General features: G+C 47.0%; 1 protein-coding gene across 3 annotated transcripts in view; it reads right to left on the minus strand.

The window, feature by feature from the left end:
- Positions 1-26854, minus strand: part of MAPRE3 (microtubule associated protein RP/EB family member 3) — a 52570-nt gene that overhangs the window by 15445 nt on the left and 10271 nt on the right. The window contains exon 1 of one of the 3 annotated variants that reach the window (XM_047782453.1): positions 467-481. The exons of the other annotated variants lie outside the window; for them this stretch is intronic. The gene's annotated coding sequence lies outside the window, so the exon portion shown is untranslated. Of the gene's footprint in view, positions 1-466; positions 482-26854 lie in introns of those variants that run through there. 3 annotated transcript variants of the gene reach the window in all.

The following is a 26854-nucleotide window of genomic DNA, read 5'->3' on the forward strand; positions in this document are numbered from 1 at the left end:
TGGGAGGCTACCAGTTGTCATCGGTGTAAGCAGCCTGTTCTCCCCTCCTCTGAAACTGGACTCTACGAATCGTTCTGCCTACTTTCCCTTGACACCAGGCCAAGACCTTCTCTGCTCTCAGAGCTCTTCCCTCCATGGCCAATCACTGGTTTTATTTCCTTGCCTTTTCCACAGACTGCTCATTTAATCCTCTAACCTTTCCACCAGAAAGTCTACTCACGCCCCAAGACTCTATCCCCCTGCTCCCCTGCAGGAAATGGTCAGTTCCATCAGTGGGGGCACACACAGGAGGGGTGCCATCAGGTCTGCCGACCTCCTCCTCCTCCTTTTTTTTTTTTTTTTTTTTGTTTGGCTGTGCCCACAGCAGGTGGAAAATTCCAGGCCAGGGATCGAACTTGTGCCACGGCTGTGGTAAGGCCAGATCTTCAACCCACCGTGCCCCGAGGAAACTTCCCGGCCTGCCTACCTTCAGATAGCTTCTCTCCTGGTCTACCATGGTACCTGCCGTTCCCATCATGTGGAGTATAGCAGTTGTCTCCCGAAAGTCTTAGTTATTATCTCAATTCTGAAAAGGAGGAAATGAAGGCACTGGGTTCAAGTGACTGGCTCAGACTCGAGATCAACCACGGGCAAGGCCAGAGCACAAACCCAAGCCATCTGCGCCCAAGCCCCGCACTCCTCCTACACCACTGCACTGTGGCAGGAAGAATGATTTAATTTTGCGTAGCACTGGTGCAGGATGACTTGCTCTGATTTAGGACCCCGTGCATCAGGAGAAGGGCAAAGACATTTCAAACGTTTTCTTCTTCAACACAGACCTGCTGTACAGCACAGGGAACTCTACTCAGTATTCTGGGATAAGCTGTGTGGGAAAAGAAGCTGAGAGAGAAATGTCTATATATGCACAGCTGAATCACTCTGCCGTGCCGCAGACATGAATACAACACTATACATCAACCAGACGTCAATAAAATGTTAAAAAAAGGTTTTCTTCTTGCTATTTATTCCTTTTTCCAGCCTACCACACCACTGCCCTAATCTCACTCAGCAAGGGTTTACTGATGGTTGACATAACGTGCTGATATCCTGTGAGGACACAGGATGACTTTAGTCATGGGTCTTGACATTGAGGAGGCTTTGCTTGGTTGAAGAAATAAGAGTAATTCATAAAACAACAAGAGGTGCAGATGCTTCAGGAGAATATAGAGGATGAACGGGGGCTCAACAGTGAGGTGGCTTTTGGGGGATGGTGGCCCCTCATTTAGGCCTTTAAACATGACAGGATGTCAGAAAGTAGTGAAGAGAAACTGGAAAATTTGGGACATTGAAAACATGTTTATTACCACTTTTATTTGAAAGGTGAGCATGAGACCAATGATTACATCTCAGAGGAATGTCAGAGGGTGCAATCAGGAGAGGAAATGGGAGAGGGAGGTGCTGTCCCAGGAGCCAAGGGAGGGACCCGTTTCAAGGGAGGAGGTTACCTGCCCTGCTAATGAAGTTACCAGACCTTGGATGGAGAAATGGCCATTCGATTGTGCAAGAAGAAATGATGAAACTTTGAGTCACTTTGTTGTAGTGTGAGGACAGAAGCTAGACCTGCAGGCAATTAGAGTCCCAGATCACTTGCCTGAGAGGATGCCGAGGCGAGAAATCAGGAATTTCTGATTTCCACCCATCACCAAGGCCGTCTGTGTCTGCCGCAGCCTTGCAGGTAGACCAGAGAGTGACTGCTTGCAAGGCGGAGAGTAACTTGCTTCTTTCAGTAAAGTTTGAGAAATCCATGCCTTATCCTTACTGTCTACACCCTATCTGTCTGCGGAGGCTCACGAGTGCACCCTTGTGGTCTTTCTAAAGCTTCTTACAATGCTGTGTCATGAATGAAAAAGAATGGGAAAAAAATTTTAACATAATAGGCTTAACTGAGTGTTCGGAAAATGTTTTAAATATTAATTTACTGTTCTATTTAACAGCGGTTAATCAGACTCCCTCCTTTTTTCTTGTTTCTTTATAGCCGCACCTGCAGCCTATGCAAGTTCCCAGGCCAGGGGTCGAATCGGAGCTGCAGCTGCCAGCCTACGCCACAGCCATGGCAGCACCGAACCTGGACTGCACCTACAACTTATGATGTATCTTGCGGCAATGCCGGATCCTTGACCCACTGAGCAAGGCCAGGGATCGAACCCCCATCCTCACAGAGACAACGTGAGGTCCTTAACCTGCTGTTCCACAACGGGAACTCTCCAGATCCCCTTTTGATCTTTAATTTTGCTGGAAGTTACTCTATTAAGGCAGGGTAGACTAAACAAAACTTGTTACTAAGGAATTTCCAGAGCCTCAGATTCACGTATTTGCCTGTCACCATTTATGAATCTTCCAAGACTAAACCAAGATGAAATAGAAAAGGTGAATGGACCAATCACAAGAACTGAAATTGAAACTGTGATTTAAAAACTTCCAACACACAAAAGTCCAGGGCCAGATAGCTTCACAGGTGAATTCTATCAAACATTTAGAGAAGAGCTAACACCTCTCCTTCTGAAACTAGTCCAAAAAATTGCAGAGGAAGGGATGCTCCCAAACTCATTCTATGAGGCCACCATCACCCTCATACCAAAACCAAAGATACCACAAAAAAAAGAAAACCACAGGCCAATTTCACTGATGAACATCGATGCAAAAATCCTCAACAAAATACTAGCAAACTGCATCCAACAATACGTTAAAAGGATTGCACATCATGATCAAGTGGGATTTATCCCAGGGATGCAAGGATTCTTCAATATCCGCAAATCCATCAGTGTGATACACCACATTAACAAACTGAAGAATAAAAACCATATGGTCCTCTCAATAGACGCGGAAAAAGCCTTCGACAAAATCCAACACCCGTTTCTGATAAAAACCCTTCCGAAAGTGGGCAGAGAGGGATCCTACCTCAACGTAACAAAGGCCAGATATGACAAACCCACAGCCAACATCATTCTCAAGGGTGAAAAGCCGAAAGAATTCCCGCTGAGATCAGGAACAAGACAAGGATGTCCGCTCTCGCCACTACTCTGCAACATAGTTTTGGACGTCCTAGCACAGCAATCAGAGAAGCAAAAGAGACAAAAGGAATCCAAATTGGAAAGGAAGAAGTAAAACTATCACTATCTGCAGATGACATGATACTATACCTAGAGAATCCTAAAGACGCTACCAGGAAACTGTTAGAGCTCGTCCATGAATTTGGCAAAGTCGCAGGACACAAAATTAACACACAGAAATCAATGGCATTTCTATACACTAACAATGAAAGAGCAGAAAGAGAAATTAGGGAAGCAATCCCGTTTACCATCGCATCCAAAAGAATGGAGTGTCTGTTCCAGGCACTGAGCCAGGCACAGGGCCTCTAGGAAGGAAAAGGACCCAGTCTGGACCCTTGAGGAGCTCATGGATTAGGGTGGGAGCTAGACCAGGGAACGAAATAACCAAATGGAGATATGCTACAACCCCAGATGCAGGAAGGGCGTGCTGCTGGAGCAACTCTGCTTCCTGGGGCAGGGAAGGCTTCATAAAGGAAGAACAGTTTGAGTTGGGTCTTGAAGGAGAAGCTCATGAAGCAAATCAGAGTCAAGAGAATAGAGGAATGGACCAGGAAGAGGGAGAGAATTACCAATAGTCCATCCCAGGATGCATGGTGGGGGCAGAAGATGTGATTCAAGGCAGAGAGAAGCTACAACCAAGAGCCCTTTTGTAAAGCAGTTAGACGTTATTCCATCATCCCGGAGGAAACTCACCAGAGGGATTTTTTTCCCCCCATGTATACCATGTGTGTGTAAAAATACAACATCTGTCACAATACTATAGTTAAAATAGCTGAGCACCCTTTCCCAATCAAAATTACAGCAAAGGAAATTATAGTGCTTAGAAATGGCATTAAATTTATAATGCTTGAAGTTTTAGTTTATATTACCTTTTCTAGTAAAAACCAAAGAGACTCCCAAGTGCTGCTTGCAGAAATCAGTGCCCCTCCACATTTCTGTAAACTCTTTATTTTGAAATAATTTTAGACTCGCAATTGCAAAATAGGACAAAGAATTCCCATGTATCCTCATCTAGTTTCCCCAATAACATCTTACATAACAATTGTTAAAGCCAGGAAATTGACGTTGGGACACTATTAACGAAGCTACAGACCTTATTTGGATGTCACCAGTTTTTACACACACTCTTGTTTTGGTTGTTGTTGTTAGTGCACAGTCTATGAAATTTTTTTTTTTTTTGGTCTTTTTAGGGCTGCACCCATGGCACACGGAAGTTCCCAGGCTACGGGTACAATTGGAGCTGCAGCCGCCGGCCTTCGCCATAGCAACGCCAGATTCAACCCAGGTCTGCAACCTACACCACAGCTCCTGGCAACGCTGGATTCTTAGCTCACTGAGTGAGGCCAGGGATTGAACTGGCGTCCTCATGGTTACTAGGCAGATTCGTTTCCGCTGAGCTACGACAGGAACTCCCCAGTCTATGAAATTTTATCACACGTGTAGATTCATGTAATCACCACCCTACTAGGACACAAACTGTTGTAGAACCTCAAAGAAACTCCCTCATGCTACCCCTTTATGCCATGCCCTCCCCTGCTCTGACCCCTGGCAACCACAGATGTTTTCCATCACTCTAATTTTGTAATTTTAAGATTTTTTTTTTTTTGGTCTTTTTGCCATTTCTTGGGCTGCTCCCGCGGCATATGGAGGTTCCCAGGCTAGGGGTCGAATCGGAGCTGTAGTCTCCGGCCTACGCCAGAGCCACAGCAACGCGGGATCCGAGCCACGTCTGCAACCTACACCCCAGCTCACAGCAACGCCGGATTGTCAACCCACTGAGCAAGGGCAGGGACCGAACCCGCAACCTCATGGTTCCTAGTCAGATTCGTTAACCACTGCGCCATGACGGGAACTCTAATTTTAAGAATGTTATAGAAATGGAATCATACAGTAACTTCTTGAGACTTCTTTTTCTCTAAGTTTAATGCCTTTGAGTTCCAAGCTGTTACATGGATTAACCATTTTTTTTAATTGCTGACTAGTCGTCCACACAATGGTACAGATATGCATGTACCACAGTTTGTCCATTCAGCCTTTGAAGGACGCATGGGTTGTTTCCAGTTTGGGGCGGTTACAAAAAACCCTGTGTGAACTTTCCTCGGTCTTCTCTTGCTTTGTCATGAGAGTCTGGCTCTGGCAGAGCTCTCGCCATACATCTCTGTCCTCTGGATCTACACAGCTGGTTGGGGTTTGCAGCTGGAAAAGCCAAGCATTAGGGTGGGGAGGGGGCTGAGAAGACGCAGGTGCACAGGGAACTCTTTGGACTGACTACTCCAAAAGGTGCGGGTTCGTCTCAGTTTAAACCAAAGCCTGTGCCCCTCCAGGCCAGGCTCCTGCTTCCTACATGCATTTACACTGTAACCCAAGCTTGTGAGTTTACCTTTCCAGATGGCATAACTTCACCCAGGATACTTTTTTTTTTTCTTTTTCCAGCCACATCTACGGCAAATGGAAGTTTCCCAGGCTAGGGGTCGAATGGGAGCTGCAGTTGCTGGCCTACACCACAGCCACGGCAACAGGGGATCCGAGCCCGAATCTGTGACCTCCATTGCAGCTTGCAGCAACGCTGGATCCTTAACCCACTGAGTGAGGCCAGGGATTGAACCTGCATCCTCACGGACACTAGCTGGGTTCTTACCCTGGGGAGCCACACGGGAACTCTGAGGTTGCATATTTTACAATTGTAGATTTACGTTCTGCTTTCTACAGTGTTCCTTTAGATGAAAAGTCGGTATTTGTTTACCTTCTTCTGGGAAAATCAACAATATACCTGGACTCTTATACCTCAAAGATTTATTGAGGCTATTTCTACTCTCATAAGCCCTCACCCAGAGCCTCAAGGAACTTAAATTTCCCTGTGATTCTTTATGTGGGTGACCTCTTGTTGCCCCTAGAGACAGGGAAACTCTGAGACTGATTCTAGCGACCTACGGTTTTCTTTCAGAGAGGGCATAAGGCTTTATAAAGAGAAGTTACAATTTTGTCAAAGTAAAGTTCATTACCCAGGCATGAGTGTTCCCAAGGAGGTGAATCCTTTCCTTCTGACTGATTACAGGCCATTCAAAGCTTTCCAACTTTTCTGAAATTACCACACTTACAACCTACCCAAGTCCTCGGTATGCAAGCCCCTTCCTTGGGCATCTCAACATGAAGAGGCCTTTTGTGAGTTAAATTAGCCCTTCAGCAACCTCCCACTCTGGGCTCACATAATTATCCTAAGCATTTCTGTTTGTGTATGTGAGATCTGCACAAACCCTTAGTGTCATGACTCAACTTCAGGGGACTCACCAGACATCAAGTCTGCTGCGGTCTCTTCTGACCTCTGGTGAGGCCTGCTCAGCTCCCCTTGGGGCTATAGCTTCAGCAGCGAAGCTAGTGGGGGCTTTTGTACCTTGGGTTTAGGCTGTCCTTTAAACGTGATGGTTCTTCTTGCTGTACAACCTTTTTTTTTTTTTTTTTGCAGAGCTCGCCTCTGTCTTTAATAGAATTCCCGCTAGTCTGCATTTCCCCAAATAAAATCTTCCTGTGCTTTTATTTAGCTCTATTAAAATATGTCTAAATAATCACCCCAAAAGCAAAATCAACAAACCAAACTCCACCCCTGCTGGCTAAGCAAGATTTCTCCATACCAACTGGCTGCTGTCAGGACAGTTCCTTGAACTGCTTTTCCCGCTTGCTTCTGGCAGGATCCCAAAGAGCTGGTGGCTGAGCCTATGACAAGGTCTGCTGTCATGCCTTTAGAGGTGACCACATCAGTGACCCGGTGTCTAAACTCACCGAGGCTCAGCTTCTTCACGCCTGAAGGGCGCATGCCCACATGCCATGCAGAGCGCAGAAGGAATTCAGCGAAAAGACAAAGTAAGAGGCAAGAAATTGATCTTTTAAGTTAGGACGCTTGTGAGAGATGCAAGCGGGCAGGCGAGGAGGCTCTGCCCTGCTGTACGATGTTTGCAGCTCACTGAAAACACGCACGTTTCTCAGCAGGCAGGCTCTCCCCCAGTGACATCCTAGGACTTGCTGTCCCCCACACTCTACTCCTTGTAGTCAGACTTGGAATCCTGCTGCTCTGCCTTCACATGTCCTGGTCTCAAGGAGGTCATTTTGGCCTCTTGGTTTCTGCGCTAGGAAAGAGAGACTGCTGGATGATTCAAGGAGAAAATCTGCCTTGCTTTAAGAGCACAGACCCTACTGGCTCAAGGGGAATGAGGGTTGCTTTCTTTCCTCCTAACACCAGAGGTTTTTCCAGCTCTCACTGCACACAGACATTCTCTTCCTTTCTCTTCCCTCGTGCTGGTAATCGCTGGCAGCAGCTTCTAACCGTGGCCTCTGCGGAAAGCTCAGAGAAAACTCAGCTTCCTCAAGATAGCACCTTGCACACTCTGCGGGGTTCCTCTCCTGAGGTCAGGGTGAGGTCCTGGAGGGACCCCCGAAATAGCATCCTTATCATTTCCTTCCCGGAGTCACAGTTCTGGAGTTTTCTTTTTCTTTTTTTAGAAGATGGTGGTGCGGTGCTGGGGTTTGGCCTCTGCTCCTGCTCTGCGCACAGTCTCAAGTGGATTCACCCGTCGCCCATGTGTACACACACGAATACATGCTCACACGCATGAGTATTTAAGCACCTACTGTGTGCATAGGTGATCTGGCCGGAGGAATCCTTCTCTCACTCATAGATGACCCCTTGTTTGGGGAGATGGACAGTAGGCAGAGGGTAACTGCTGACGAGTTGATAACTATTTCAAAAGGATGTGTAGGGATATTTTACTTTTTTGGCCACCTCCTCGGGAAACTGGAACATGTCCCCAAAGCACCTTCATATGATTAAAATACCCCCCTCCCAAGAATCTACCAATACTGTCTTCTTGGCCTTCTCTCTGTTGCAGACTGTGAAGCAGGACTGAAAGGCTACCTTACCTGAGGTACATCGGGATATGGGGGTGGGGGGAGCTGTTTCGAAGGAGGGAAGATCCCAGAAACACATCAACCCCAGACAAGCCAGGATGACCTTGACTTGGGACTAAGAGGGATAAACGGTGATGACTCCACAGTGGGAGACAGGGTTTTCAAAGTCAGCATAGATGCATGAGGTACAGGGGCAGCAGAAACACCCCGACTCCTCTGCAGTGCCTGTCAGGACGAGGACCTGCGCCAGCCACCTGGAAGCACACGACACCTGGCAGACCTGCACCCCAGGCAGGGCTACAGAAGGTGGGGGCTGGCTGAGGCTCTCCACGTCCCTGCTCTGGGTTCCCAGAGGCTGCTGGGTACTTCAGTCTAGTCAAGGCTAAGACGAAGTGAACTCCATATAATGGTCCTAGGATAATAGCTTAATGACAAACAAAGACCTGTTGTTGAGGGCGCAGGGAAAATACACTTTTTTTTTGCTTTTTTTAGTGACGCATGTGTGGCATATGAAAGTTCCCAGGCTAGGGGTTGAGTTGGAGCTGCAGCAGCCACAGCCACAGCCACAGCAATGCAGGATCTGAGCCGCGTCTGTGACCTACACTGTAGCTCATGGCAACACCGGGTCCTTAACCCACCGAGCAAGGTCAGGGAGGGACCCACATCCTCATAGATACTAGTCAGGTTTGTAACCACTGGGCCCCAACAGGAACTCTGGAAATGTACTCTTTTAAACATGGTGAGGGTATAACTGAGTACAATCTTTTTGAAGGTCAATTTGGAAAAAAAAAAAAAATTAAAAGCCTTTATATCTTTATATACTTTTGTACCTTAATTCTACTTATAGAAATAAGGAATTTTATTCATTTGTTTATTTTTGGCTGTGCCCACAGCATGTGGAAGTTCCTGGGCCAGGGACTGAACCCGTGTCACAGCAGTGACAATGCCAGATCCTAAACCCTCTGAGCCACCAGGGAACTCCAAGGAATTATATACTAAGGCAATAATTATGCATATATATAAAACTTTAATACCTATAAGTCTGTTTATAATAATGAAAAACTGGAAACAAGTGACATGGTCAATGATGATGAATTATTAAATAAATCGTGGTACATCTAAATTATGCAGCTGCTTAAGAAAACGATATTGTAGAAGATGTGTAACGACGCTCTGGCACTGTTGGCTGCCTGACTCAGCACCCACTCCCCGACACCCCTTTCCCTTGTCTTTCACTAGAGAGGTCAGAAAAATGAAATACTTGTTTCCCAGCCTCTCTTACCACTTGAAGAGCCACCTTGAAACATGAGGTAACCCCCCGGGCTAAGGAGCTGGAGTGTCTCTGATGTTGTCCTTAAGCTGTTCCACCAGCCTGTACCTCCTGCCTCTAGGCTCCAGCCTCATGGGAGAAAAACACCCCTATTACTTGTTTATTACTGTTGGTTTGGATTAGGGTTTGCTGTTAACTAACACTGTTAGTTGTCATTGGGGTTTGCTGTTACTTATATCAAAACAAAATCCCAACTGAAAGACATGCAAAGATGTTTCCAATATATTACATGGGGAGAGAGTTTTACAGAGCAGAAATATACTCATAGGCATAGAAGAATAATGTGAGGGTATATTCTCAAGTACAATTGGGGTTCTGTCTGATGGTAGGGTTATAGGGGATTTTGATTTTTTCTTTGGGTTTATCTGGATTTTATGAACTTTTTACAATGAATATGACTTCAGTGACAAGAAAAAAAACTCCGTAACTAACTATGTTAAAAAAAAATGAGGAAGAGAAGCGGTAGAAGAAGTCCTGTGGTCAGGCAGCAAGAAGTCTCCGACAAGAACTGCTGAAACACCCACTGGAAGGCTCCCACTGCTTCTTGCTTACTTGAGTGGCTCAGACTGCGCTGGAGGGCTGGTTCAGCCCTTCCTTGCTGGCTCCTCTGGTTTTGAAAGGTTCCCAGTAGGTTCTAAGCAGGCCGGCTGAGGTCTACCTCTAGCAGGGCACTGTCCTCAGGGATGGCCCAGAAGCCACAAGGGGCTCTGAGCTCTGCCTAGCACGTCTTTCTGTCCTCTTCAGGGGGTCTTGCTTCCCATCTCCCCACCGCCTCTCATTTCTCGCTCTTTCCTAAGCTTCTTGGCAGAATCAAATGAGATGACCTATCTGGAAGTACTTTATACATTATAAAAGTGTGACAAAGGGTAAGTTGTTTTTCTTATACCTAATTATTTCCTTCCTTAATCTTCTCTCTCCCTGGTTTTTTGTTTTTTGGTTTTTTGGTTTTCTTTTTAGGGCCACACCTGCAGCATATGGAGGTTCCCAGGCTAGGGGTCAAATCAGAGCTGCAGTTGCTGGCCTACACCACAGCCAGAGCAACATAGGATACAAGCCTTGTCTGCAACTTACGCCGCAGCTTGCAGCAACGCTGGATCCTTAACCCACTGAGCGAGGCCAGGGATCAAACCCACATCATCATGGATACTAGTTTGATTCTTAACTCAATGAGCCACAACAGGAACTCCTCTCTCCCTGTTTTTAAGTCTTTCACCCTTGTCCTTTCTCCTCTTCCCTTGTTCCTTTCCCCTCCCTCCTCCTGCCTCACCTGGCCAGGTATAACAAGGACAGGATGGGTCTGAACAGCCTTGTGTCTATACTTCTGTCATATTTCATGTGACTCCACTCTCTATGTCTCTGCTCACAGGCTTCTCACCCTTGCTCAGCAGTGAGCTCCAGGGACCATGTCCTTTTGACCCCCAAGAACCTTCTGACACCTGTTTCACAATTCACTCCTGGTAACTGTTTGCTTGCTATCACTGAAGTACATTATTTATTGTTTTGTTATCTGGATAAAGTGCAGACACATTTATGCATAAGATCAATCCTCTATATAAGTAAGTAAAAATGCATTACTTGCATCTTAAAAATTAAGGTCTTATGGGGTGGTTGGGGAGCTTGGAGTTAATAGATACAAACTATTGCCTTTGGAATGGATTAGCAATGAGATCCTGATGTGTGGCACTGGGAACTATGTCTAGTCACTTATGGAGCATGATAATATGTGAAAATAGAATGTGTACATGTGTGCGCTGTACAGCAGAAAAAACTGTATTGGGGAAGTAACTATTAAAAAAATGCAAAAAAAATTAAGGTCTTGTAGAACCTTTATTTCTAAGAATCAACAACTGGGAATTGGCAGAAAGATTAGTAGGTTGGAAAAACGAATTTTTTCTTCCAAACTTCAGTTTTAAAATATTGATAAATGTATTCAAGACTGAAAGCAGGGGAGTTCTCATGGTGGTGCAGCAGAAACGAAATTGACTAGGAACCATGAGGTTGTGGGTTCGATCCCTGGCCTTGCTCAGTGGGTTAAGGACCTGGCGTTGCTCTGAACTGTTGTGTACATCACAGACTTGGTTTGGATCTGGTGTTGCTGTGGCTGTGGCACAGACCAGCGACTACAGCTCCGATTCAATCCCTAGCCTGGGAACCTCCATGTGCCGTGCATAGCCTTAGTCGAGACCGTTCAGTTCCGCTGTTGTGATATGAAAGCAACCATGGACAATATGTAAATGAATGAGTGTAGCTTCTTTATGAAAAAAAAATCTTCTTGCAAAGAAAGGGAGAATCTGGTTGTATAGGATAATGTCTTTTCTAGGGGAGAGGGGAGAGTTCATCAAGCTTGGCCGTAGTGTGGATGATACATCATTTCTTTACGTCTTCCAATTCTATTTGCTCTGATTTTGCACTCACAGTGCAAGCTCTGATTTTCTTTCTGATTTTCCAGGCACAATGATATAGGGAGGAAGTATATCTCTCGCTGTATTCAATGAACTTTCTGGTAAAAAATGTGCCTGAGCAAATAAATACAAGTTGGTTTTCTCAGGGCTCAGTAACCTTAAGGAGAGCTGATCATTAAAGTATCAGATATGAAGACCTGAGAGGCCAGATCTGGAACTGAGTCAGTTCCCTTAGAATATGGCACACAACAAAACAGTCAAAACAGCCAGATTGTCACTACATTTCTTTCGAAGTGGGCAGATGCAAAAGTATGCTGAAATGTTGGACAGCTCCCACCTACAAAGATTAGGGCTCTAGCCAAATCCTGGGGTATCCCGGAAGCATTCCTTAAAGTCAGGGTTCTCAATAAGTCTCTGTCTTGTGGGAGAAGCCCGCCACCTACTCAGAAGAGCCCGGTTGTCGGGATGTCCGTTAATTATAGTTCTGTCTGTCCTGACAACCATGAACTTTCAGATCCAACCAGTGGCCAAGACCAAGCTGGGCCTACACTAATAGGATAAAAGACCAGAACTGCTCTATTTCCTAAAACTGGCAAACAGCAGAGTTGGTAAAGCTTAGAAGGGGGCAGAGAGCTCAGTAGCTGGTCTTCAACATGCCACTTCTTTCCTTTTTTTTTTTTTTTGGTCTTTTGTCTTTTTAGGGCCGCACCTGCGGCATATGGAGGTTCCCAGGGTAGGGGTCTAATTGGAGCTGTTGCTGCCAGCCTACGCGAGAGCCACAGTAACACCAGATCCGAGCTACATCTTCGACCTACATCACGGCTCAGGGCAACGCTGGACCCCCGGCCCACTGAGCGAGGCTAGGGGTCAAACCCTCAACCTCATGGATCCTAGTCGGATTCATTTCCACTGCATCAAGACAGGAACTCCCAACCTGCCAATTCACTGGGAAGGGAGTCACACCCATGCATAGCAAGTGATTACAGCAGTGTATTAGAACTCTTAATGTGATTTCAGGGGCAAAGGCAGTGTCTTGTATTTGTATTTATTTATTTATTTTTAATAACAGCTGCAGAACTGCAGCATACAGGAGTTGCTGGGCTAGGGGTCGAATTGGAGCTGCAGCTGAGGTCTACACCATAGCCACAGCAACAGTGGATCCGAGCCAGATCTGTGACCTTCACCGCAGCTTGCAGCAACGGTGGATCTTTAACCCACTGAGTGAGGCCAGGGATTGAACCCACATCCTCACAGACACTATGTCAGGTTCTAACCCACTGAGCCACAGGGGAACTCCCTATGATTGTATTTTTAATTCTAAAGCATGGCTCAAAGTAAGTACTTAATGTTTGTTGAGTGACCTGTTTTCTCTTCCACTCAAACAAATCACGTACAGCTTTTAGAATAGGTTAGTATTAAAAAAAAAACAACCTGAGACTATTCCTCAATGAGAATGAGTGTTCTGCTTTCCATGAAATATGACTTTAAAATTACTTTTGTGATGAAAGGTATTTTTACCTCTTTTAGATGTAAATGTGATAAATTTGAACATATATCATTTTTTCTTCTCCGTTAGTTACAGAAATAATAACAACAGTTTCTGATTTCCCCACGTCATGAGATTCAATAATTGTACACATCCAGTTTCTCATAAGAAGTTGGCACAAAGGAAGGATGTGTGTGGGTTGGTGGTGGTGAAGAATAGGAAATCAATTCTCATATGTGTGGCCTAAGAAGGTCAAGTGAAACTCCTAGCATGAATTATGGCAGTGAGTTATTTCAATAAGGGAAGGGGAGAGAGAATGCCCATTAATTTTAATGGAGCAGAAGGCACACAGTTACTACGTGTTTACATGGGGCCCAATTTAGAGTTTGGGAGTCAGATGTAGAATGTACAACTGGAAGCAGATACCTAGAGGTTGCCAGGGCCTTCCAGAGAGATCATTTAAGCAACCTCAGGACTGCAGGATTCTGGAGGGATAGAGATAGAAAGGAGAGACTGAGGAAACTGCGAAAATGAACCCAAAAAGTGAATGGGGAGTTTGTCCTGTTTTGAAAAAGAACAGGGGTTACTTTGGAGCAGGTACTTATGGAGCGTAGCAGCGGAGGAGCGACTTTTTATAATGCGAATGGCAGTGACCCACAGACCATCTGTAGCCAACTGCTACACCCAAAGTCCTCTCCTCCCTGCCATCACTGTCAAGCTCTTTCTTTTGTCAGCAAGCTGCAGGCAACACTGGTTCAATCACTGCTACCACTTTCTTTCTGCTACTGTCCTACCAGGACTAGACATAGCAACTGATGGATAAGTTGTGCCTTAGTGGCTGAACTGCCATCCCCGGGGCTAATCAACCAAGCCTCCCCAGACTCAGTTTTAGAGCTCTTACACTCGGAGAGTACACATTGGGGACAGTGCTGGGCACTGGTGACAGGCCGATGAACAGGATGAGGTCCCTGCCATCAAGGAGCTCACAGCTGAACCATGGAGAGAGGCACACAGAATGAAAACATGTGCAAGGGTGATAACATCCATCCACTCCTCCCGGGAAATTATTTGAGCAACTACCCTCTTGGTAATCACTTTGTTATTAAATTCTTAAAAATTACAAAAGTGGTACCCAAATTGAAATAATATAGGTGTGTATAAAATAAAAAAGTTCCCTGGCATCCGGTATGTATATTCTTCATATCTTTTAATATAGATACTCAAACTATAGATACACATATTTGTTCCATTGTTTAAAGCAAAGGGGGATCACAATATATTCTGTGACTAATTTTTTCCTTTAAAATATCACGGTAACTTTTCCATGCAGGGTAGAGAGATTTACCTCATTCTCTGTTGCAGTCTTCTGCATCCAAAAAAAAATTAATTTCCCTGAAAAGGTTAGGAAAAGTTTTGGGCAAAAGGTGATCTGTGATCTGGTCTTGAAAGAAGAGCTGGAATTCATTTCATAGGAAGGAAAGCTAAGGGGATAATGCTTGTGATGCAGGAAGGGAAAAAGGACAGCCTGAGCATGCAGGAGAGGGGTGGAAAGACACAGCCTCTTTGGGGACCACCAGCAGTCTGGTGAGGACATGGTGTTCCTTAAACTCTGGTGTGCATCAGAATCACCTTGGGAAGAGGTTCCCGCTGTGGCGCAATGGGATTGGTGGCATCTCTGCAGCGCCAGGATGGAGGTTTCATCCCTGGCCCGGCACGGTGGGTTAAAGGATGCTGCGTAGGTTACAACTGTGGCTTGGGAGTTCCTGATGTGGCTCAGTGGCAATGAATCTGACTAGTATCCATGAGGATACAGGTTCGATCCCTGGCCTCGCTCAGTGTAAAGGATCCAGTGTTGCCATGAGCTATGGTGTAGGTCGCAGACGCGGCTTGGATCTGGTGTTGCTGTGGCTGTGGTGTAGGCCAGTGGCTACAGCTCTGATTCAACCCCTAGCCTGGGAACCTCCATATGCCATGGGTGTGGCCCTAAAAAGACAACAACCACCACCACAACAAAAACAACTGTGAACTCCATATGCCATGGGGCAGCCAAAAAAGGTGGGGAGGAGAATGTCTTAAAACTGTAGCTGTACTGTTGGTCACTCCCAAGTCTTTGTTCTTAACCACCACACTAGTCTGTCTCTCTTTCTGTGATAGGGTGTATCCACGCCACCCATCAAAAGACAAGCAAGGCAAATGGAGGCCCTGACAGCCCCCACGGTAGCATAGCAGACAACCCTGGCTTCCTTACATTTTGCTCTTATTTTGGCCATTTCATTCTCAGTCTTCTAGCATCTTCTCCTCCACCAAATTTTCACTTTGTAGTTTTATATTATCTTTCATCTGAGAAGTTCAAAGTATTCCCAATGCTGACCTCATGGCTGGGCAATGGGAACAGGTAATAACCTCATTTTATAGGAGGATAAATAGAGGTACCGGGGGCCTTCCTTTCCCTCCATGGTGAGTCAACACTGAAGCTGAGAACAGAATTCAAGCCCGCCTTTCATCCTGTTCATGATATTGTTGTCCTTTCCCTTGAATTTCAGACTTTGGACCACTTTTCTCACTAATCAAGGCAGTGTGTGGAAGCATCCTGCACAGAGCCCAGCCCGCAGCAGAGACAAGCTATTTCTCTCCTGGTGACAACCACACAGGGGCTGCCCAGGGCCTCTGTAGCTTAGCGGGTGCTTCCTGATGTGTGGCAAAACAGCCATTAGAAATTCCGTAGCCTTTTCTTCTTAGGGTGGCAAGAAAAACCTGAGAATTCCATCAAGGAATGTAGAGGCAAAGCCAGCTGACTCTCTGGGCTCTATTTCTGTGTCCATTTGGGAGACAAGCGTGCTGTTTAGGAGGAAGCTGAGGTGGCGGTGCTGCATGCCTGGTGGGAAGGAACTTCCCAGCACGGAGTGGTCCTGAGCTGTGCGTAACTCTTCCTTAGGCCCAAGATGCAACGAGAGAGGAGCAGGATCGTTTTTCTGCTAGGGAGGGGCCAGGGTCACACTTGGATTTGGAGGAAGCCCTTTGAGCCAAGAGTGTCTCATGTATCTCAAGATATCCCATGTCCCTCAAGAAGGAAAACTCTAGAGCAGAGGTTCCTAGCATGGAGGGTGTTCAAGAATCACCTGGCTGGTGCCTTCTAATTCAGATTCCTGAACCTGTGCTCAGAGTGGACAGATGCGGGCTGGGGCTCAGGAGTCTGCATTGTTTCTGGGATTTCCTGGTGAGTCAGCAGCAGGACCACTCTTGAAAACACATGCGGAATGTTCCCATTTACCAGCTCCGGGGCAGCACTGCTCCCATCACCGTTCATCCGTCGGTGGCCTGACAGCACTGCGCCAGGTCGCGGGAAAGCACGGTGTTTCACATTGCAGCTTCCCCTCATCTCCAAAAGCTTCAGTCTACTTTCTGGTTGGATTCCAGAATATTGTGATGGGGTAATGCAATGTAGGGAACAAATATAGAGAAATATGCTGACTTCCTATGTGGATGCCAAAAAAAAAAAAAGAAAATTCAAGGAAGGGCCATAGCTATTAATGACTATTTAGCTAATTGGTTTCTTCTGCCAACATTTAAAAAGCAGTGAAATGCATGCAGTGTTCTTTCCTGACAATCATATACACGAACTGAAAGAAAAGAAGAGCTAGAAACTGGGACAGATATTACCTCACTCCATCACTAAATGCTGAGATGCCGCAATGCCCTTGCGTCAGAAACTGTCCAGGAGGAGCCTCTCCTTCCACCAAGTAAGGATACTGGTTCCAGGAAAGACACTAGTGCCACTTGCTGTGGCTGCTCAGACCAGTGGGCCAAGAGGGGCCCCATGTAACAATGGCACTGGTGGTTAGAACCTGGCCTCCAGCAGGTCTGCCTGCCTAGCAGGTGGGAGTAGTACTGTCTGTAGAGAGGTTGCCTTAGGATGATGGGGTCTTTCTTGTCACCTCCTTTGAGCTTCGCAATCTAAACTAGCGCACATATGCAACAAGCTGCTGCTTCTTAAAGTGGCATTCACTAACTGGAGTCTCAGACCTTAGTGTTATGAAGAGAGGAGCCGAAGCAGAATGAAGTCGTTAATTACGTGGCAAGGTTCCGAGGTACTCACGATACCTTCTCACGGTGCTTCCCAAGCATGCAGAACCCCTTTGTCTGATGCCACGTCCCAGGAATGAGTGTGAGTGGCTAGGAAGACAAACGTTTCTGCCCTAACAGACTCTTCTCTGATCCCTTTATTGGTTGTCAAATTCCCTTTTAAGATTCTCCAACTTTATGTTCAACCAGGAAAAACTTCTTCAAGACAGGCATGAGTGTTTCCCAGCAGATAATTTTACGTCGAGAACTAATTCTCTTCCCTCATTCTAACTCTCCTTTGAAGTCGACATGCCTTTCATCTGTAAATATGAAAATCAACATGCATGATTTATGATTTCTCATCCTCTCCAAGCAGAAAGCTTTATTTACTTCTGAGGAAGAAAGAATCATCTCCCAGATTCAGAGCGACAAGCAGGAGCAGAATGGGAACTCTGCTTCCGACGGTCGTGAGGTGGATTCCAACTGCCTCGGGTAATTCCATCAGCCTTCAAGAGACTCCCACTGGGTTGCTCTCTCCTGAGTTTGGAAACTTCTAGATGGAAATATGCTTCAGATGGTGGCTCCTCAGCTTCTCCTTCTCCCTTCTGAGCAACAGCCCCCCAGAACCACTCCCATCTTGCACGACAGGAGCCGTAACACCTCCCACGTGCCCTGTGCATTGAACTCCCAGCCATTACCGTGACCTTGCCCCATGACCTCTAATCCCAGTACCATGTGTGTGCTTCTTGGGGCTCATCCTTTGGCTCATCTTCGGGAAGCTGTAACTCCACAGGGCAACAGTTTTATGACTGACGGCTGCATGAAGCAGCCTCACAGACCCATTCAGCCAGTCTGTAGATGAAGGCTGTGGACAGCCCCACCCCCACACGTCATCCCCTCAAAAGCTTAAAGGGAGACCTTCACCTTGCCCAGCTCACACGCATACCCCACCTGCTTACCCGCTTCTGCCTAGAGGAAGCTGCGCGGGTAAGGCCCTCCCGGTTTCCCGCCTCTGCCAAAGACGGGCTTCCTCCGAACTGCCTTTCTCGCGGCAGGGAGTAGCATCTATTTTGAACACTCAGGGATGTGGTAAACAGATCCTTCACTCCTAACTACGGCCTTTAGGATTTGCAGATTGCGGTAACCTCCCCCCGCCCCCCGTGTTCTCGTCCGAATCCCTGGAATCTGTGAATGTGAACCTTAAATGCTCCATGGAGCTTTGCGGATGTAATTAAGTGAAGGATTTTGTGAGGGGAAGTGGATTATCCCAGTGGGCCTAATGCAATCACAAGAGCCCTCATAAGAGGGATGGGGGGGGCGGGGTCAGAGAGAAGATGTGGGGATGGCAGCCAAGGTCAGAGTGGGGCAGGGCCGCGAGCCAAGGAATGCAGGCAGGCTCTAGAAGCTGGAAAAGGCAAGGCAGGGAGCTTCTCTGAGAGCCTCCAGAGGGAGCCCAACCTTGCCAACACCTTGATTTTAACCCACCATAGTAGTTTCCTGGGGCTGCTGTGACAAATGACCACAAATTAGATAGCTCAACACAACAGAAATTTACCCCCTCACTGTTCTGGAGGCCAGAAGACCAAAATCAAGGTGTCAGCAAGGCTGTACTTCCTCTGAAGCCTCTGGGGGGAATCTGTTGTTTGCCTTTCCAGTTTCTGGAGGCTCCAGGCATTCCTTGGCTTGTGATCACGTCACTCCAATCTCTGTCTCTCGGGTCACTCTGTCTCCTCTTCTCTCTCAAAACTCCCTCCACTTTCCACTTGTAAGGAAGCCTGTGACTGCACTTAGGGCTCACCCAGATGGCCCAGGGTAAAAGCAGCTCCTTTCAAGATTCTTTTTTTTTTTTTTTAATTTTATTTATTTATTTATTTATTTATTTTTGTCTTTTTGCCATTTCTTGGGCCGCTCCTGTGGCATATGGAGGTTCCCAGGCTAGGGGTCCAATCGGAGCTGTAGCCACCGGCCTACGCCAGAGCCACAGCAACGCTGGATCCGAGCCGTGTCTGCGACCTACACCACAGCTCACGGCAACGCCGGATCCTTAACCCACTGAGCAAGGGCAGGGACTGAACCCGCAACCTCATGGTTCCTAATCGGATTCGTTAACCACTGCGCCACGACGGGAACTCCATCCTTTCAAGATTCTTTATCATACCTTTGGTCTACAAGGCCATATTCCCAGGTTCTGAGGATTAGGACTTTTGCAGAGCTGCTGTTCAGCCCACCAGCCCTACTTCAGACCCCTAGAACTGTAACATAACAGATTCATGTTGTTCTAAGCAACGAAGTTCATGGCAACTTGTGACAGCTGCGATAGGAAACTGATACACAGACGGATCACAGCTCTTTTCACTTGGACTAAGCTGCAGAGCCTCTGTGTTCTCCCATTCTGTGGAGGTTGCTCTGGGTGAGGCTGGTTGTTCTGTGGCCTTGGCACTGGTCTAGGCCAGACCTGAGTTGGTGGAGTGGGACCTCCAGAGCCTATTTCTACCACGTTATTTCTATGAGGATGGCGCAACGGACTTCGATCCATGTTGTCAGAACATAGAGAAGTGAGACGTACAGATGAGAACCTAGAACTAGAATATTGGGAAATAGCTCATGAGCTGGGAGGGTGACCCGCGTGGGGGTCCTGACTTTGAGGAAGAGCCAACATCCCTCCCCAAAGGGAAGAAAAGAGTTTCAAGAACACATATCTTAATTGCTCTCAGGGCCCAAGCACATCTACCTAAATGGTGCTAAGTAGCTAAGAGTTGAGCTGGGGAAGGAAGACTTGAGGACCTAGGAATATCCCTTCCATTCCTTTCCAAGTGTTTCAGTGAACTTAGGCAGCCCCTCCAATGACTCTGACACATTTAGACACCTAAAGGTAAGTCTAGTTAAGGCAGCGTTTTATTTTGATCTTAAACACGACATGGGCCCTATGTTCCAGCTTCTCCACTGTTCTAGCACAGTGAAAACATCTTCCAGAGGTGAATTCAAAACAACATTCCCTGACAGTTTCAGTTCCCTGACAGTTTTAGCATCTTGGAAACAGTTCTAATGGGGACAGAAATCAAATATAATGTCCCTGGGACAATGGAAAGTGCTTTCCACCTGCATCTTGCACTGGTTCTTAAACGTGACTCCTGGAAGCATTGTGAATGGTCAGGATTTCAGTGTGGTTAAAAACTGGAAGAAAATGTAGCAAAACACTCGCCACAGTCAACAGCAGTGGTGGCGACAGGTTTTGTGGATGCAGGGGCTTAGAGCCAGTAATCTGGTGGGAAGAGGGAGTCAGAAGAGGGTCTGGAACTAGCACACATTGGCACCTGGACTGTAGGCTCACCTGGGGTGGCTCTGGGGGATGGGGGCGGTACTCAAGCCCACCTAGGCCACCCCTTGATGCCACCGCTGTTTGAGTGGTGGAGTTACAGTGGTTTTAATTTTCTCACTTACTTTTTATATCTTTTCCATTTTGTATATAAATGAAAAATTGTAGGAATTTATGTTTTTAGAAGGAGATAATAGGTTTAGCAAAAAAGCTGGAATGGTCAACAAAATTGTGGCACTGATTTCTCCTTGGGGGACAAGGTTATGGAAGACAAGGTTTCTACTTCATGCATTTCTGTAGTGTTTTAACATTAAAATATTGTAAGGTCAATTTTTTTTTGGTCTTTTTGTCTTTTTAGGGCCATACCCGCGGCATATGGAGGTTCCCAGGCTAGGGGTTGAATCAGAGCTACAGCTGCTGGCTTGTAGCAATGATGGATCCGAGCCGCGTCTGCCACCTACACAGCTCACAGCAAGGCTGGATCCTTAACCCACTAAGCAAGGCCAGGAATTGAACCCACAACCTCATGGTTCCTAGTCAGATTTGTTTCCGCTGCATCACGACGGGAACTCCATAAAGGCAATTTTGACTTACATTTGTTATCCAAAAAAGGGGTTTTTTGATGACTACCAAAGGCACTAGTTAAATACACATTGCTCTAGGAAATTTTTCTGAAATATGGGTTAGGTAACAGTGATTTTTGAGAATAATTTTGTTTTAATTCATGGGAAAGCTAATGCATGGATCCAAATTAGGAAGCATGGATTTTTAGGGTGAGAGTGAGACAAGTGAAACAAAAATTCTCAAGAGTGTCCTTCAGAGGAATAACAGGACTTGGCAGCTGTTTGAAGAATACTTTTCCAAACCCGAAAGCCCGAACAGGGAGAAAGGGCCAGAGGTGGGAGGTGGCCGCCGTCCAAGGACAGCCTGTCATCAAAGACTTCTCAGTTATTTCTCTTTGCTCGCCTCCTGCCCTCAACAACTCAAGTGTGGCTCAGGCACCTGAGAAAGCTTCTTAAAGAAGCTGATAAGCAGCTTCTTTGGAGAGACTATTAGAAGGGGCTGTCAACTCCAGAAAACCAAGCTGAAAACAATGTATAACTTAAGATCCTGTAGCTAGCAGTTCTAGGAGCTCTAAAACAGCTAGTTATTATTTGCTCTCCCAAAGAGGTCACCTGCCCTTGGCAGAAAGCTATGTATTTCCCACAGAACAGCTAGATGCTGCTTGAGCCAAAGTTCAGATGATGAACTTTGAAGATAAAGCAGCATCTTAAATACTCTGGTCCTTCTTAAATACTCTGGACAGAAGCTGTGTCATCACTGGGTTCCTGACGCCCTCAAGAGGACTGTGGAAGCAAAGGCCTCTTGAGTTAGGACCTTTAGCAGAGCTCTGGGCCAAAGCAGTGCCTGTCTGGTTTGCTCATGGAGCCTTCTAGGTCATGAGCTGCAATCGGAGGCCTGTTACAGTGGGGAAGTGCGAGGTACTCATTCTGTCTGTTGTTAGACTGGCTAGCCTCAGAAAGACGCCTCAGGAAGCAGATCAGTTTTCTGGAAGTGGTCGGGGGGGCGGGGGCAGGGTGGAGTGTGCTGCAGGGAGAAAAGGAGTTCTGGAGTCCACCCTTGGAACCCAGAAGACTCAAGGGCAAGGTCTGGTTGCCCATACCCAGGACAGTGGGAAATGGGCCCTTGGGAGAGGTTACCCCAGGCAAGTCACCTTCGTCCTTATGTGAGCACAGATTATGGGATGGTGGGGGGGGGCGGTGTCCAGTCTCTGAATGTCCTGTCTCTCTGTTACTGGCAGGTACCTCTGCCCAGGTAAGCATTACTGAGTAGGGTGATGGGATTGATCCTCTTCCCACCCTTCTCTCGGGGGGGCTGGCTTGGCCTTCTTGATTGCCGGTCCCCCTCCCAATGTGGAGACGGAGAGGCAGTTCTCTGAGAACTGCCCTTTCTGATACTCTTGACCAGGAGGGACAAACACGAGGAGGGCTTTTCAGCTCATGACTGCAGCCACTGTCTACTCCTTCCTAGGAACCACCTCACAGAGCTACGGGCTGACAACAACAAAATACCCCTCAGAAATCTGTTCCTTCAGCAATTATCTGTTGAGCCTCAACAATTTCTAGGTCTTATATGGATGAGTCAGTCAGTCTTGGTCCTTGACTCATGGAGCTTGTTATCTAGTCAAACAGATAAACAGTAATAAGATCATGCAAATAACTACGAATTACCGTCACATTAGGTGCTACAGAGGAAACGTACACAACTAGAGTGTCTCGAAAGCAATAACTTTCAGCAAAAGATACATTTTAAATTGTGATCGATATACATATAAACACACACACAGAGACCGATAATAAAACAAAAGTGTCACTCCTTTTGGAACAAAAGTGTCACTCCTCTGAGTGAGGCCCTCTGATATTTTCTGGTCTTTCCATTTAGAAAGTGCTGGTTACAACCCAACAAACGGATCTCACAACCAATTGATGGCTGTGATCCACCATTTGAAAAATCCTGCCCCGGGGGCCCCAACCTTGAGTGGAGCCAGGGTGGACGTCACAGAATACTTTCCTGAGGGAAGGACATTTAGGCCAAGACGCGTGAGGTTATGGAGTTAGCCTGAAACGGCCAGAGGGAATGGTCCAGGCGGAGAGAAGAGCATATGCATATCTCATTTTACAGAAAAGGCAACTGGGAATCAAGGAAGAGACGCGTCTGGTTGAAGGGCTGCATAACTCCAAGCCCAGGTCCCTTAACTCCAAGTTTGAGGTTCTTAAGTGCACTGTAGTCTCTCAGCTGTAGCCTTCCTCTTCATTTGACTAGTTACGGGCCAAGGGCTAGTTACTCAGAACTAAGCTGACTAGGAGGAAAGAGAAAAGAACAACGCAGGAGGCCATGTTTACAAAGAGCCCGTTTAACTCTACACGCAGAACCACGCGCCTACCCTACCTGGCTTGGGGCCTGCACTGTCAGCTGTTTGTTCCTTCCCGACAGGAACTGGCTGGGAGCCACACTCCTGCTTGGTCCTGGCTTTAATGAAGCATCGTTTACAAAATGTCCACGCAAGGTTTGGATTCAGCCGAAGGCCCTGGAAAGAATACACATGCATTTCCACGTCCCTGTGTTGATGCAGGCATCTGACTTTCCAAGTGTTTCCACCTTGCTCAGTTCCCTGCTTGGCCCCTGGGACGGCTGCACACGGTTAGCTGTGTAGGGGGCTTCAACTGTGCAGATGAAGGTAATGTGAATCTGGCAAGTGAAATAAAGGCCATGGTCAAGGGTGTCAGTTAGGGTCAGGGTCAAAGTGGATGATCAAGGAAGACATAGGAAGGAGCAGGATCAGAGGAGGCCAGGGTCTGAGGCCAAGTTTTGAAACATCAAGAGAGAAACAGGACTGCTATAGATGGTTGTACAGTTCGTACACTGCACAAGGCACCCAGGGAGGGGATGAGTGAGGCTGAAATGGAACCCAGTGTCCACTCACAAAATTGTGATCCTGGCAAGGGGCTGTACCTGCCTGGAGGAAGAACCTGAGGGGACAGAGGCCAGAGAGGAACGGTACAGCAGGGCACCTGGTCAGAGAGCCGGAAATGGCCAGACCCACGCAGCAGGACGTGGAAGACACCACTGCCAAGTCCAGGGAAGCTCAGCCTTCTCAGGTTTTAAACACTAAAACCTTGTGGACAGATAAGGGCGGGTGGTTGGATGCCATGCTGCCATGGTGACAAGCTGTGACCACAGGACTTCCCAGTGCCAGCCCCGAATCAACCCAGGCTCTGTCATCGCCTCCGTCTTCATTTCTCCCTCATCAACCTCAGAGAGATCCTGCCACACTCGGGAGGCCCAGCTCTACTCCAGATATTTTAATTATTAGTTTAAAAAGCTGTTACTGATCATCCATGCCCTTGGTTTGTTGTTGCTGTTTTTTTTAAAACCCAAACATTCCAGAGGTAAATAACTGAAAGTAATCACGGCCTCTTCTGAATTTTAAAATTAACATCTTCCTCTGTCAATAACCTCCTTGGGGCTCACCCCTCATCTTCCAGCCCCCCCCCCCCCCCCCGCTCCGTCCTCACTGGAGCCTGTAATTACTCTGTCGCTCATTCCGCTGACAACCAGCGCTTGTCTCAGAGGTGCAGGGCTCCCCCCAACCCTGGCCTCGGGGCCAGCTGCTTCGCTGCCATCCCAGATTCTGTCTCCTCCGAGACCCTGCCCGGGCACGCCCAGCCAGCCCGCGACCTGGTGCTGCCCCGCTCCTCCCGGCCAGGGGACTTCAGAGACGTAGCCCACTAGGAATGCCTGGGCCCAACTCGGCCCCCACCCCTGCACAACAAGACTTCCATTCATCTCGCAGACGCCCAGGCCCATCGCTCACAGTGGTTAGTTCAGACCTTCAGGACCTCGCCCCCCACCTCGGCAAGTGGCCTTGGCTCTATCTTACTAAGGAAAAGGTCTTTTTTTTTTTCTGAGTAGCAACTCCATTCATCTCCCCTGGACGTCACCCTGCAAGCCAGGCGTAGAAAGAGCCATACTCTCTCTGCGTACAGTCTCAGGGGAAGGGGGTCCTTCGCTCCCCTGCGAAGTTATCCCTCCCCTGGTACCCTCGAGGTCCTTCCTATTTGCTCCATTTCTGTCTTGTATCTGTATTATTTTCCTCAAACAACTCCTTTTCCTTTCTGCCATCAAGCATGCTCAGAAGTCACTCTAAGTCAATACCAAACTCTTACTCTGATGGCAAATCGGCTGGATCACCATGGAGAACAATGCGTAATAAGCCGATTAAAACAACAATATGGAAATGATCCAAGCGTCCATCAGTGGACAAACAGATAAAGAAAATATGCTATATGTATATATACAACAAAATAGTATTCGTCCATAAAAAAGAAGGAAATCCTGCCATTTACACCATGGCTTGACCTTGAGGGCATCATGCTAAGAGAAATAACTCAGACAGAGGAAGACGAATACTGTATCATCTCATGCGTGACATCTAAAAACACTGAACTCATAGATACAGAGAACAGCTCGGTGATTGCCAGAGGCGGGGGAACGGGCTGAAGGTAATAAGAGGTACAAACTTCCAGTTTAGTTATAAAATAAGTAAGTCCCGGGGAATATAATGTACAGCCTGCTGACTGTAATTAATAACGCCGTAGTATAGATTGGAAAGTCACTACGAGGGCAGACCTTAAAGGGTCTCATCACACCAAAAAAATGTGTAGCTGTGTGTGGCGGTGGATGCTAAGTAGACTCATCGTGGGGATCATCTTGCAGTACATACAAACCATCACGTCCTATACCTGGAACCCAGTGTAATGTCACATGGCGATTACACCTCAATTGAAAGACCCCGACAGCATTTGCATCCTCGGCCTCAGGGATCTACTTTACAGGACACCCTCTGAAGAAATAAGCCACAGTAGGAAAAAAAAACTAATTTGTACAGTGATGTTCAGAGTGGAGACAGTTGTACCCGCAAAATGCTGGAAATACCCCAATTGCTCAATAAAAGATTGATGGTTAATGTATTTTGGTATCGGCAGAGTGGAACACCACAGAAGGAATGGGATACTTGAAGTGACCAATATATGGATTATATCGATATAGAGAAATCTGTAGATGAAGCACGCGTTATTTATTTATTTTCAAGGCTGTGCCCGCGGCATATGGAGGTTCCCAGGCTAGGGGTCGAATGGGAGCTGCAGCTGCCGGCCCGCACCACAGCCTCAGCCATGCCAGAGCCAAGTCGTGTCCGAGACCTAGGCTGCAGCTTGTGGCAACACCAGATCCTTAACCCACTGGGCGAGGCCAGGGATCGAACCCGCATCCTCAGGGTCAGTATATTCTTAACACAATGAGCCACCACGGGAACTCCCTGAAGCTGACTTCAATACACAAAAACAATGTAAACAAAAAATACATGCTTACAAAAAAGTTTTCTGTATGTTTGCTGAGGAGGAATAGCATTATAACAAAAACTTGGGCCTTCTGCTTCTTCCGGTGGCCACTTCTCTCCCCTTCCCTCTTACCAGCCCCTGGGACCACCCATCGCCTCCACTTTCTCTGCACCCAGGGGCTCCCTTGGCCCTACCCAATTTGGCTCCCGTTGCCTGTGTTCACCTGGGCTGACACCCTTGCCATGATCTTCTTCGGGATAAATCCTAAGTCTGGTGAAACCAGCAGCACCGAAGCTCTTTACCCTTGCTGGAGCCCCCCAACTGCCCCACATCGCCACACTCTTTTCCTAATGATGGACCGTTCTCAAAG

This window comes from Phacochoerus africanus, chromosome 5 (assembly GCF_016906955.1).
Source record: "Phacochoerus africanus isolate WHEZ1 chromosome 5, ROS_Pafr_v1, whole genome shotgun sequence".
In the NCBI taxonomy this organism is placed as follows: Eukaryota; Metazoa; Chordata; class Mammalia; order Artiodactyla; family Suidae; genus Phacochoerus; species Phacochoerus africanus.